Source organism: Piliocolobus tephrosceles, chromosome 8, assembly GCF_002776525.5.
Source record: "Piliocolobus tephrosceles isolate RC106 chromosome 8, ASM277652v3, whole genome shotgun sequence".
NCBI classification, from domain to species: Eukaryota; Metazoa; Chordata; class Mammalia; order Primates; family Cercopithecidae; genus Piliocolobus; species Piliocolobus tephrosceles.
In genome coordinates, this window is record NC_045441.1 from 93,069,864 (window position 1) to 93,082,217 (window position 12,354).

Sequence of the window (12,354 nt, forward strand, 5' to 3'; positions counted from 1 at the left end):
CTGTCAGTAGGGTTGGTTCCTTCTGAGTCCTGTGAGAAAGAATCTATGCTATGCCTCTTCTGCTGGTTTGCTGTCAATCTGTGGTTCTCCTTGACTTTATAGAGCATCAACTTGATCTCTTCCATCATCTTCACTTGGTGTTCTGCTGATGTATGTGTCTGTGCCCACATTTCTCCTTTTCATAAGGACATGATGAGTCATATTGGATTGGGGCATACCCTACTCAGTATGACTTCATCTTAACTAATTATGTCTGCAGTGATCCTGTTTCCCAACAAGGTGACATTCTGAGGTACTAAGGAGTTGGGACTTCAATGTAGGCATTTAGGAGGACACAATTCAACCCGTAACAATATGTAATAAATAGATGGATGTGGACATTCTTGGAGTCACCCTGCAGATTATCTACTCATTTGAGATCATCTGTCTCTCATAGTTATCCAGAGAGATTAAAGACAGAGCAGTTTTCATCAGAAGAGGGATTGTTTTCCACAGGTACCCAAGCACTACTATTGGGGATCACTTCTTAACTGACTCTCCTAAATTAACTCTTACCCTAACCCCAATTCTCTAGCTCACGCTTTACCTGAGTCACCCAGGTAAATGCCACTTTTATGTTATCCTGTTCCCTAATAACTTTCAGTGGTTTCTTGTTACCTGCAAGGTAAAACGCAAGTTCCTAAGTGTGCCATTTAGAGTCTTCCATCCACCAAAGCATCCCTGCCATTTAATACTGTCAACTGTTGCATGTGCAAATCCAAAGTTTCAGTCAAATTCAGGTACTCACTGTCTTCTGAACACACCAAAAACTTTCTCATTTTTGTATCTTTGTTTATATCTATTTTTATTGGCATAAGAAATCCTCTTTCTTTTACGTGGCCTATAAACCTGACTGAAATGCCACCTCCTCCATGACACCATCACTATACACAAGTTATTCCTGCCTCTCATTCCTATAGCACTTGTTCCTATAGGAATTGCTCATTTCTATAGCAATCTTGTAAGTTATTTTATATTCATTTCTCTTTGCATTGCTAGATTTCTAAAACATGTTTATGTCTTACCTCCCTAGCTAGCCTGTGAACATCTTGGGAGTAAGTAATTCTGTTATTCATAGTGTAATACTGGTCCTCAGATGTTACTGATGTAATTAAGATTGATTCGTTGTACTTTTTTTTTTTTTTTTAACCAGTGAAGTGTTTTGTAGCTGTGTTTTTATTTCATTTAAATTGCTGAGCATCCATAGTTAGTTGTTACATCTCTAGTTCGCAGAGTTTGACATTATCTCATATACAGTCAGGAGTCAAGGGATTTGGATTCATCTCATTGAACTAGTATATCTAGTCCTCACTTACTTACCTTACCTATAAAATGAGGAAGTAACACTAATTTAGTTATAAGGTTGCTCTCAGATCTAAAATTCCACAATTTAAAAATCTATACATTATGTTTTTAAAAATGCAATCTCTATGTAAAGTTAATTGGGCATGACAAGCTTGTATACAGATACATGGATGGATGTAATTGATTAAGTATTGTTGCTTTTTTGTTAGTGCTGACTGATAATTAAGTGACCCTCAATTATTTGTTTGGTTTTATAATCCATACTCTAGCTACATTGTAAATAGTTTTGAAGTGATCTATTGAAAATGAAAACTAGAAAGTAATTTGAAGGCAATTCCTGTAATGTTACATAAGAAACTCCTCCTAGCAGTGATTAGCTACAGGGAGCAGAATCAGGGAAATTAGGGGTAGTGGAATATTCAATTTAATATTTTTTTAACATAATACATATTACTTTCAAACTTAAAAAATAATAATTAGCCAGTTTTGGGGCCAATGCCATTTTTTAAAGAAAATACATCAGGATGGTGAAAATCAATAATAAAAATATATATAAATGTCTTCTTCTTCCTTCATATGGAGTCTTAAATGCAAAGTGTCAAATCTAAAAGTGTCTGTGAAATACATAGATAGCTTTATTGGAGTCTTAGATGCAAAGTGTCAAATCTAAAAGCGTCTGTGAAATACGTAGATAGCTTTATTCTTGTCCTTTCATATTAGGATATGCAAAGTGGTTCCTCATGGTGCTCTCTTCAGTAGCATATATACTAAAATTATAACAATACCCAGAAGATTAGTATGGTCCTTGTGCAAGGATGACACAGAAATGTGTAAAGTATTCCGTATTACCATATTTTGCCGCCCCCCCCCCCAAATTACAAAGTGACACAAGGAAACATTTGGAGATGCTGAATATGTATATTGCTTAGACTGTGGTGATGTTATTATGAGTATTTGCATATATTCAAATTCATAAAATTGTGAACAATAAATATATGCAAGTTTTTGAATTTCAATTATGCCTCAGTAAAGCTGAAAATGTAAAAATGTGCTTCCTCAGGCTGGGCATGATGGCTCACGCCTATAATCCTAGCATTTTGGGAGGCCAAGACGGGTGGATCACCTGATTTCAGAAGTTCAAGACCAGTCTGGCTAACATGGTGAAACTTCATTTCTACTAAAAACGATACAAAAAAATAGCCAGCCGTGGTGGCGCACAACTGTAATCCCAGCTACTCAGAAGGCTGAGGCAAGAGAATCACTTGAATCCAGGAGGCAGAGGTTGTAGTGAGCCGAGATTGCGCCATTGCACCCCACCTTGGGCAACAAGAGTGAAACCCTGTCTCAAAAATAAATAAATAAATAAATAAATAAATAAATAAATTTTTAAAAAAGTGGCTCCTCATGATAATTAGTGAAGAGATTAGTGTTTTGAACATGAAGAAAATGTAAAATAAACAAGTCACCCAAGAGAAGCAAAATAATATGTGGTACTTGGTATCTGAATTAACTAAATTACAAGTACATAAGCACTGAATATGATTCTAAATTCTCTGGAATATCAGATTAAGAAGAGTTTCTTGGCTATATCCTTTTAATTGCATAATAAAAAAGCATCTAAATAATTCTACAGAGAAAAACTGTCTTGACATTGACTTGAAGATACAACCCACTTTGTTAGTTCTTTTGTAAGAGATATTGGGACACAAAACAGACCATGTCTTCAACTACAGTTTTGAAAAAGATGCACTTTGTTCAGTGGACATTTCTTTTACTGAGCTCGAACAGTACTGAGAGCATAATACTCTATGTTAACACAAGGGACTGAGTTATTCTTGCAGAGAATGAATAACAAGGCCTAGGCCCTTTGCTTTCTGATGATCCAATTTTGTCAAGGTTTAACGGGAAGAAATGAAATTTCTGGCTCATTATTGTTTCCATCAAATTACCTCATAAAACTCTTAAATATGTCATTTTAAAGTGAGTATAGTATGTCAGACCAAGACAGGGAGGAACCTAGTAGGTAGGTATGCCCTCTTATGGAGTTCTCATTGAGAATCAGCCTCTGTTGCAGTACAAGTAAACCAGAAAGGTGATGGACAAGTTCAAGAAAAGTGAGATCACTAACTAGACAGTGAAAACAAGTAGATCTGGAGCTGAGGAACAGAACTCTTGTCCCAGGGCCAAGATAGCCTGAAGATGAGTATAAGAAGTTATCCAGTTCTCCTTTCTGCAGCAAGATAATGTAGGGTACCCAGCACCTTACCAAAATACTGGGGAAGAAGTTAAGACAGATATTAGAAGTGCACATCAGTTCAACATGTTGGAAATTCAGCTGAAGATTTCAACCTGTTAGAACTTCAACTTGTGGGATTTTCAAGTAGCTGAAAGACTAAGACTAGGTTTAATCACAGTTTGTTATAGGATCCCCATCCTGGTCTTCATGAACTAGGCTCTATTGGCCACTGCGGATAACTGCACACTGCTTCCTTAAATAGGATGTTGATATTTATGAACCATCACCTTTCTAAGGTAAAGGCATTTCAACTGACGGGAAAATATGACCTCTTTTTATTTTTGTTGGTAAGCCCTCTTTGCACCAGATTCTGAGTGCAGAGATTAACCAAATTGTTCTTCACTTGTATTCTTGTATAATCTTCTCCAACAAATACTCAATCCAAGAACTATCACCTGTTGCTTAAGGGTGCTGATTTTTTTAAATAAACACAACTCATTATTTCTACCAACGTCAGTGTGGAGAGTGAAGGAAACTGACATTTATTAAACTTCACTTATGAATCAGATATGCTGCCAACCACTAATTTTACTAATTTGTTCATGATCTTATGCTTAGAACTTGGATTAAATCCAGGTCCATTTAATGCCAAAACATTTATTTCCACTGAGTATTACTGCCCAGTACAAAAATTAAAGTAATTTTCTCTGACCCTATATGTATTTCAGGCATTTCTTGACCCAGTACTTACAACATAGGTGCTGTGTGCCCAAATTTACCTTCTGTGTAACTCCAGATTTAAGGATCTTTCTACTAGCGTCCTGTTTATTCAGATGCAGATAAATGGTCAAGTTCACTGACTATAGTTTATAAATAGTTTTTATAATAGGTGTTTGCTTCATACACTAGGTTCTAACTTCCAAGGGTGACCCTGTGCCAGAGTTCCCATATTCAACAAAATGGCTAAGAGCTTCTCCAGGTGCTGGCTCCTTTCCTGAAACCTCAGGTAAATGGCCATCCTAGAGATGCAAGTTTGGATCAGAGTTTAAGATAAAAGACTAGATTTACTTGAGTTATGAAGCCCAAAGGCACTTCTGGACATTCATATACACACGTTCACACATACACACACCATTCTGCCTTCCCTAGCCATAGGCACACTTACCTAGGAAATTTGTGCACAAAAGCTTGTCTAGGAAAAAAACAACTCTTTCAATAGACAAATAATTTTTAAAAACTGGCAGACAATTAATACCAAAATCCTATTAGAAAAAAATGTGAAAGAAAGCAACAAATTTGTCAATAGATGAGCATTTATAAGAAAAATGTTGCTACAGGCCAGATATGAAAGCTGTCACCTAAAGTTTTACTATGCATTGAAAATAAAGCTTTTACAACGATAAAGGAAGACCATGAATCATAAGTGCAAGAACTCAAGACAGTGGGAGGAAATAGAATTTCAATTGGCAGAATTCAGTGAAATGGAAGAAACAAACTAAAACCACAAACAAAACAAACTAAAACAAACTAAAATCACAGAAATGTAACAGAATTACACAGAGGAGACATGAGAATAGACACTGAAGAAAGCACAGCAAAAAGACAAAGGATATAATGAGGCAAGGCAAGGCATCAAAATTAAAATGGATTATATAAAGAATTAGGGAAAAAATGATAGGTACATAAACCAGACAAGGCAGAAGTTGTATGTTCATCATTAGAGTCCATGAAAAATAAAACCAAAACTAATAGAACAGAACAAATATTTGAAAATATAATTTGAGGGAAAAATGTTAAAAACAGAAAAGAATAACCATATATATTAAAAGCATATATTATGTAGCAGTAAAAACTGAGTCAATGCTGGGACATATCTTTCTGCTACATACTCAGGATATATGTACTTAAGACACATTCTAGTAAATTAATACAAAAAGCATCTTTTAAATGGCCAACCAAAAAGATCATATTATTTGCAGGAGGAAAAAAAATCTCAGGTTGGCCTTTGATTTCTCCTTGTTTGTATGCAGCAGTAGATATTAGTGGAACAAAACCTCTGAAATACTCAAGGAAACAAAGTTTAAGCTGGGGATTTCATGTCCAGCGAAGATGTTCGTTAAGTATAAAGCCACAAACAATATAGAATGTGCCACAAATCAAGAAATACTGCTCGCATACCAGAGACTGAATTTCAGCCAATCAAGGATGACAGGGAAAACTTTAGCAAATGGCTGGTGATAAGCATTAATATACTTAGTAGAACGAAGAAAAGTAGTAGAAAGAAATGTGTGGATTTGATGAAAAAGTCCAAAATGAATTGTATATGCCCTGGCAATTAAAAATATACAAATAACAAAAAATTGGGAGAGTAACTCAGGAAGAATTTTAGTGATTTCTCAAAACAAACAAACAAAAAAAGAAAACAAACAAACAAAAAAAACAAGCATGTAACTACCATATGTAGAAACCCGTAGGTACAATATTGACTGATTGCACCATCTGTAACAGTGTGGAGCCAAAGTATATTACCTAAAACTGATAAATTAAGTCATAGAATTATAACATAGTATGGTTATATCACTTAACAGTACAAAACAGTAAATGAACATTATTTTTAAAAATCATACACAATTACTAAATAGCTAAAAATAGAAATGTTTCACAATTTGGCATGGCCATACTGAATTTTCAAATTGTACATCTAAAACTTGCATAGCCCTTTAAATAGAATAATGAGATGAATATATTTTTTTCTCTCAAGAAGATACTCTTAAAATAACTTACGGCAAAACATAACCATAAAATATCATGCTCCTCCTTGTACTTATTTTCTAGAAAATGTATTATATTGAATGAAAGTATGACCAAGTTGAAGATTATAAGCCTAAAGAAAATAATCATACAACAACAACTACTGACTTTTGCTAGCTAATACCACTTGAGTGACTGTAGAATCAGTTTCTTTTCCCTGGCTCTGAACGCTGAATCAAGAATCCAGGAAGCTATGCTGCACCCTTTGCTAATGGTATTATGTTGGGCAAATATAGTATTGGGAGGAAGTCAAATATAGTGGGAAAGAAACTTAGGGTAAAATGTTGGCTGCACCTATTACCAATAGCCGGATGCCAAGGGAGCTGCAAAACTCTTTTTAAGTCCTAGTGTAATCAGCAAAATGTCTTCAAAATGTAGTTACCCAAATCATTAACTTCAGAGGGTAGAGGTATACTGTGTACCTATGAATACTATTTCTATGATTATCAAAGACTCCTTTGTTTACAAGAATTTTTCTAGATTATTTATTATATAAATTCTGTATAATCTTTTTTGATCCCAAACCCCAAAATTTACACTAAAAGTTGTGGGGGAGAAAAGAAAAAAGAATCAAGGAAGCATTGTCCCTTAGCAGGAAGTAGGAGTACCTTCTGTAGGTGGACAGGGAAGTCTTTTCTCTCAAGGCGGGATTGCGAGGCTCTCCCATCACTGACATTGGTATTTAGGGGAACTCCTGGCTCTTTCGTCTCAAGGGAGCGAAAATGTATTACAACATTTAGCATGGGATACAACATATTTGGGGATCCTAAACACTTTTGAGAATCTGACAAAAGCAGTAGGACCTTTCTCCAGACAAAATGTACATGTCACATATTGCCTATAATCCTGTGAGACTCACAGAGGCCCCAGAAGCTCATCCAGAGAGACTCTCAAAATGTATGGACTGTAGGTTAAAGACCCTGGTTTGAAAAGTTCTTTGGACTTTGGTCAGAATTTTCAGTGTAGAGCTTGCCGGTCGTAAATACAGCTGTTACTGCATGCTCTTATGGAAGGAAGGCTGCTAAAATAACATTCCCAGTCCATCTAAGGTATCTTTCTTATTTATTCTGGTATGAGTGACAGTCCTCAAAGTCTGGTCCCCAGACCACCTAACTTAGAAATACTTGGATTCCTGTTAAAAATGGAGGTGGATTTGTTTGTTTCTAACCCACACACTAATCTAGAAAAGGCAGATGCATCTGCAACAGCAAAGCTTCCCTGCTTCTCCAAACTCTATGTAGAACAGCAACAAATAAACAACCCCACCCTTAGTCTCACTGCCTTCTAAAATGAAACATTCCAGAGCTGCTGCAATAGGTTGCCAAGGGGAGTAATTAATCATTATAAATCCAAAAGTGTTTTTCGTTTTGTTTTGTTTTTTCTATTTTAAAGCGACTAACATTTTGAGAGCATTTGCCACATGCCAAACCTGCAGGTAGACACTATCACAAAGGATGTCTATGTTCATTGCTGCTCAATCATCACTTGTCCTAAAAATAGGAAGATGTTCCCGGGTCACTAGCTTTACTCATTTGCATGCAGCTCAACATGGTGGCAATGCTGAAGCAAGCATACAGGATGTCTGACGAGTAGGCACACACCACATCACAATTAAGTGTTCAGTTACCCATGTGGCAGATAGGCAGGATGAAGCCCTGTGTTCTGTTTTTTCAATCAGAGATTAGAACATGTCTTAAGAATGAGCATTGCCCTACATGGTTATCTCTATGGGCATTGTAGTTCAATTTGAAAAACACAAAGCACTTTTTATTCCAGCAGATTTTCACTACTGTATTTTTTAAGAGGTGATCATATAGGTACCCATGATACAGGAATGTCAGGATTTATGGATTAAAATAATCGCTTTTCATTGTACCAAGAAAGACTGATGGAATTTTGATCTCAAACTTGAACCAACTGCTCAGATTAATTCATTTAAATCTGAGCGCATCTCTGTCTGCACTGCTGACTTATGCTGTAGATCTTTCTCTTTGCAATTTTTTAAATCTTCATATGAAGCGAAACTCTGGACATGTATAGGAGTGCACACACAATATTTAATTTGGTAGTCTGTGCCTGGCGGGACCAATGCAAGCAGAGCCTCACATGCTCCCATTTGTTACTGCACTTCTATAGAATTCACAATGAATTTCACAGTGGAATGTGCAATATAAAATGTTCTCAATTTCACACACCTTTTAAAGTAAAAAGATTGCTTGAAAACTCTCTAAATTCAAATAAAGCGAAGTAGATAAGACTTTTCCGTGTTTCTCTACTAAGGGTCTTAAATACTGAGGAAAATAGACTTTTCATCTGTTTTCAATTTCAGATGTCACCATTTTAAAATAAATGTTATTATGTATGTCTTAGGTTATAACATGATGTTATGGGATACATATAGACAGTAATATGATTACTGTAGTTAAGCAAATTAATATATCTGTCATCTCACAGAATTTTTTTTTTCTGTGACAGAAGCAGCTAAAATGTCCTTAATTAACAGAAGTCCCTGGTACTATACAATTTTATTAACTCTAGTCTTCGTTGTACGTTAGATCTCTAGATTTGTTCATTCTACATATCTGCTACTTTGTATCATTTGACCTACATCTTCCATCTTCTCCTTATCCCCCTAACAACTGTTATTCTTTATCTCTGTATTTTTGTTCAGCCTTTAAAAAGGAGATCCTAACACCGTGAAACCCCGTCTCTACTAAAAAATACAAAAAACTAGCCGGGCAAGGTGGCGGGCACTTGTAGTCTCAGCTACTTGGGAGGCTGAGGCAGGAGAATGGCATAAACCCGGGAGGCGGAGCTTGCAGTGAGCTGAGATCAGGCCACTGCACTCCAGCCTGGGTGACAGAGCGAGACTCCGTCTCAAAAAAAAAAAAAAATAAATAAAAATAAAAAATAAATAAAAAATAAAAAAATGAAAAGGAGATCCTACCATTTGCCAAAACATGGATGGACCTAGAGGACATCATACTAAGTAAAATGATGCAGACATGGAAAGAAAAATAGTATATAATCTCACTTATAGGTGGAAGCTTAAAAAAAGTCAAATATTCATATCGAATTATTAAAAGCCACTGTTGGCATTAAAAACCAAATATACCATTAACTCAGTCATCTTCACACACACTATTTGAATTTCCTCTATCCTGATTTTATCAACACATACATTATAAATGAAATACTATACTGTGTAAGCTCCTTCTTTTTTCTTATACATAACTTGTTTTTATTTCCATATTGGTCATTATTTAAATTGTATAAATTATAAGAATATTTAATTCCATATTGTTAGGTAGATCATCCTAGTTTTTATTTTCATAAGTAACTCTGTCATAAACAGTTTATAGTACTATACAACATACTGATGTTTAAGACCTTGGGCTTTGAAGTTGGGCAGAATAAGCCTCAAATCCTGTCAGAACCTCTTAATAGTAGTGTGACTTTAGGCATTCTATTTAACGTCCCTGAGCTTCAGTTCACCTGTGTCCTAAATGGATACAGAATGGTAGCTTCCTGATAAATCTATCATGAGAATTAAATAAGATAACCTATGGAAACCAATAGGTTGCAAATGCTCAATAGTTGTTAGCTATTGTTATAACACTTTTTGTCCTTCTGAATTATCAATCTGAGTTGATTTCCCAAGAATGAGAATATTAGCTAAATGATGTGGAGACTCATTAATTTAGTCATAATATAATTGAATATCCACTCTGTGTTAGGTGCTGAAAGAAAGTGGTAATCTGTCAGGTGAGCCCCCTAAGTAAGAAGTGTTTGCAGTTTGGAAGAGAAGATGGACATTACATTAAGTCATTATTTTTAAATATAGTGTTGCAGAAGAGAAAGTACAAGTGTTAAGAAATGTAAACCAAGGAGATATATATTGCCTAATTAGCTTCCAAACTATTGAACATTTAAAATAATATGTGAGAGTAATGCACTAGTTACTGAAATTCTCAATAGCTTTTAGCTCAAATTTTTCATTTCTCCCTTAATATCTGCAAAATAAATTTTGTCAAAATGATTTACCCATCTTTTGTCCACTAAGGATGTGGCTATGTACTTCAGAAAATAAAATTATCTTACTACATATTTTGGATTCTCCTTTATCTATTTCCTATATGTTTACCATTTTTCTGCATATTTTCCTATATATTTACCATTTCTCTAGTATTAAGTGTTATGGTTATTGTACTAAAGTTTTGCTGTTTGGTATTACTACATATATCTTGCCTTTCCTTTATAATTTCTTCCATTGATTCAATATTTATACTGTGCATTTTCCAAGGATCTTTCTATTCTTGACCTTGAGAGTTCTCTCGCTGTATCTAAAAATGCCACTCATATCACAGCAGGCATTTTTTCCCTTTTCTATACATAAATCATGGTCACTGATGTTCACTCAAGCACTGTTCAAAGAAGTAAAATGCAGCCTGAAGACACAGCCTAAACACTCTATTCTGATAAAAATAAACTATGTTAAAGTCACCCTATATCTTTGCATTTTTGTTAAGAAAAGGTGATTATGTTGTGAATTTTGTAAAATCTTCGGAGTATCTTCATGTGTTAGAGGGGGAACTCCCCCCACTGTAAAAGTGACTCTTACAATTTGCATTTATATTTATGTTGTTCTTTTACAAAGATGATTCACCAAGTCATAGCTCAGCAATGTAAACCAAGAACCAAAGCACTTATGCTTGAGAAATTTCAACATGAAAGTTACCAGACTTTTTCTTAACATTTAAAAACCATTCCTTTTGGACCACATTTGAATGTTCTTCAAGTATCCCATGAACATTGTTTATAATTATACATGTCATACATATATAATTGAATTATGCTTTCAAGAATAATCTGATGAAGATGGATAGAGTACTAGAATTTAATCAGTCTTGAGGACAGACTATGTCATCATTACACTTTATCAATTACAGATCTTTGATGGAAGCATCACATAGTTGTGATTTTTATATTTCCTGCATTTAAATTCTCAACTAAGCTCTCCAAAATTGCAAGAGCAATATGGCTAGAGGTAAAGATTGTAATACAACAACATTACTCTTTCTAAAAGCATACCATAATTCTTTAAAATAGGGACTATACGCCCTGGGCATACATAGGTATGGTTTAAGTAGAGGCTCACCTGATAGTCTGACTCAGGGCAATAATCAAATTGTTTAACAGCCAGGGCCTCCAATGGTACCAGATATTGCTTTGTTGTAACTGGATTATGCAGAGATCAAAGGCAGGGGCTTTTAATGAAATTATAAAAGACTTATAAAAAAAGAAAGGATTATGAAAAAGTCCTAAATTAAATACAATTAAAATTCAAAGTGATATTTTTCAACCTGAGAACTAAAATAACCATTTTTTATTAGATTCTTAACCATGTTTACTGACATCATCAATATGTAAATATTACACCAGACACTTGGAAATCCATTATATTATGTAATATTCACACTCCAGTGAGGCTGATAGTATTAATTCTGTTTTATGGATAAGGAAATGGAACACTAATGTTACATAAGAAGTTAAGTGGCAGAAACAGAATGTGAATCTGGTGTCCTAACCTCAAGTCCTTTCCTCAGTCCAATGTCAAAGCTGCCTCTCAAAGGTGTTTACTAGATGTGTATAGAGATGACATGGATGGGTTGCTGGGTGAGTAATTAGATAGCAAACTTACTTCATTGTTCTTTCACAGTGTATTATCATCCTTAACTCTAAAATACTAAATGTTTTTGGAAAGTAAAATTTGTTCTTTCATCAAAGGAAAGTTTCCAGAGTTTATTAGAAAAGTAGTTTTTAAAAGTTATACATAAACTTATAAAATTCCTAGAAGAATACAGTGACCTGCTACTATTAAAAAATAACTTTTCTTCCATTTGAGTTGTTTGTGCTGTTATTTTCAATTAATTTATATTTATGTATTTTAACTCTATTGTCTT

The 12,354-nt window shown here is 34.7% G+C and overlaps 1 protein-coding gene and 1 non-coding gene across 2 annotated transcripts in view; both read left to right on the plus strand.

Moving 5' to 3' along the window:
• MAGI2 (membrane associated guanylate kinase, WW and PDZ domain containing 2) overlaps positions 1 to 12,354 on the plus strand; it is a 1,516,313-nt gene that overhangs the window by 111,520 nt on the left and 1,392,439 nt on the right. The window lies entirely within an intron of this gene.
• LOC111552492 lies at positions 2,088 to 2,194 on the plus strand. The gene has a single exon (XR_002734646.1). It is a non-coding gene; the product is annotated as a U6 spliceosomal RNA (small nuclear RNA).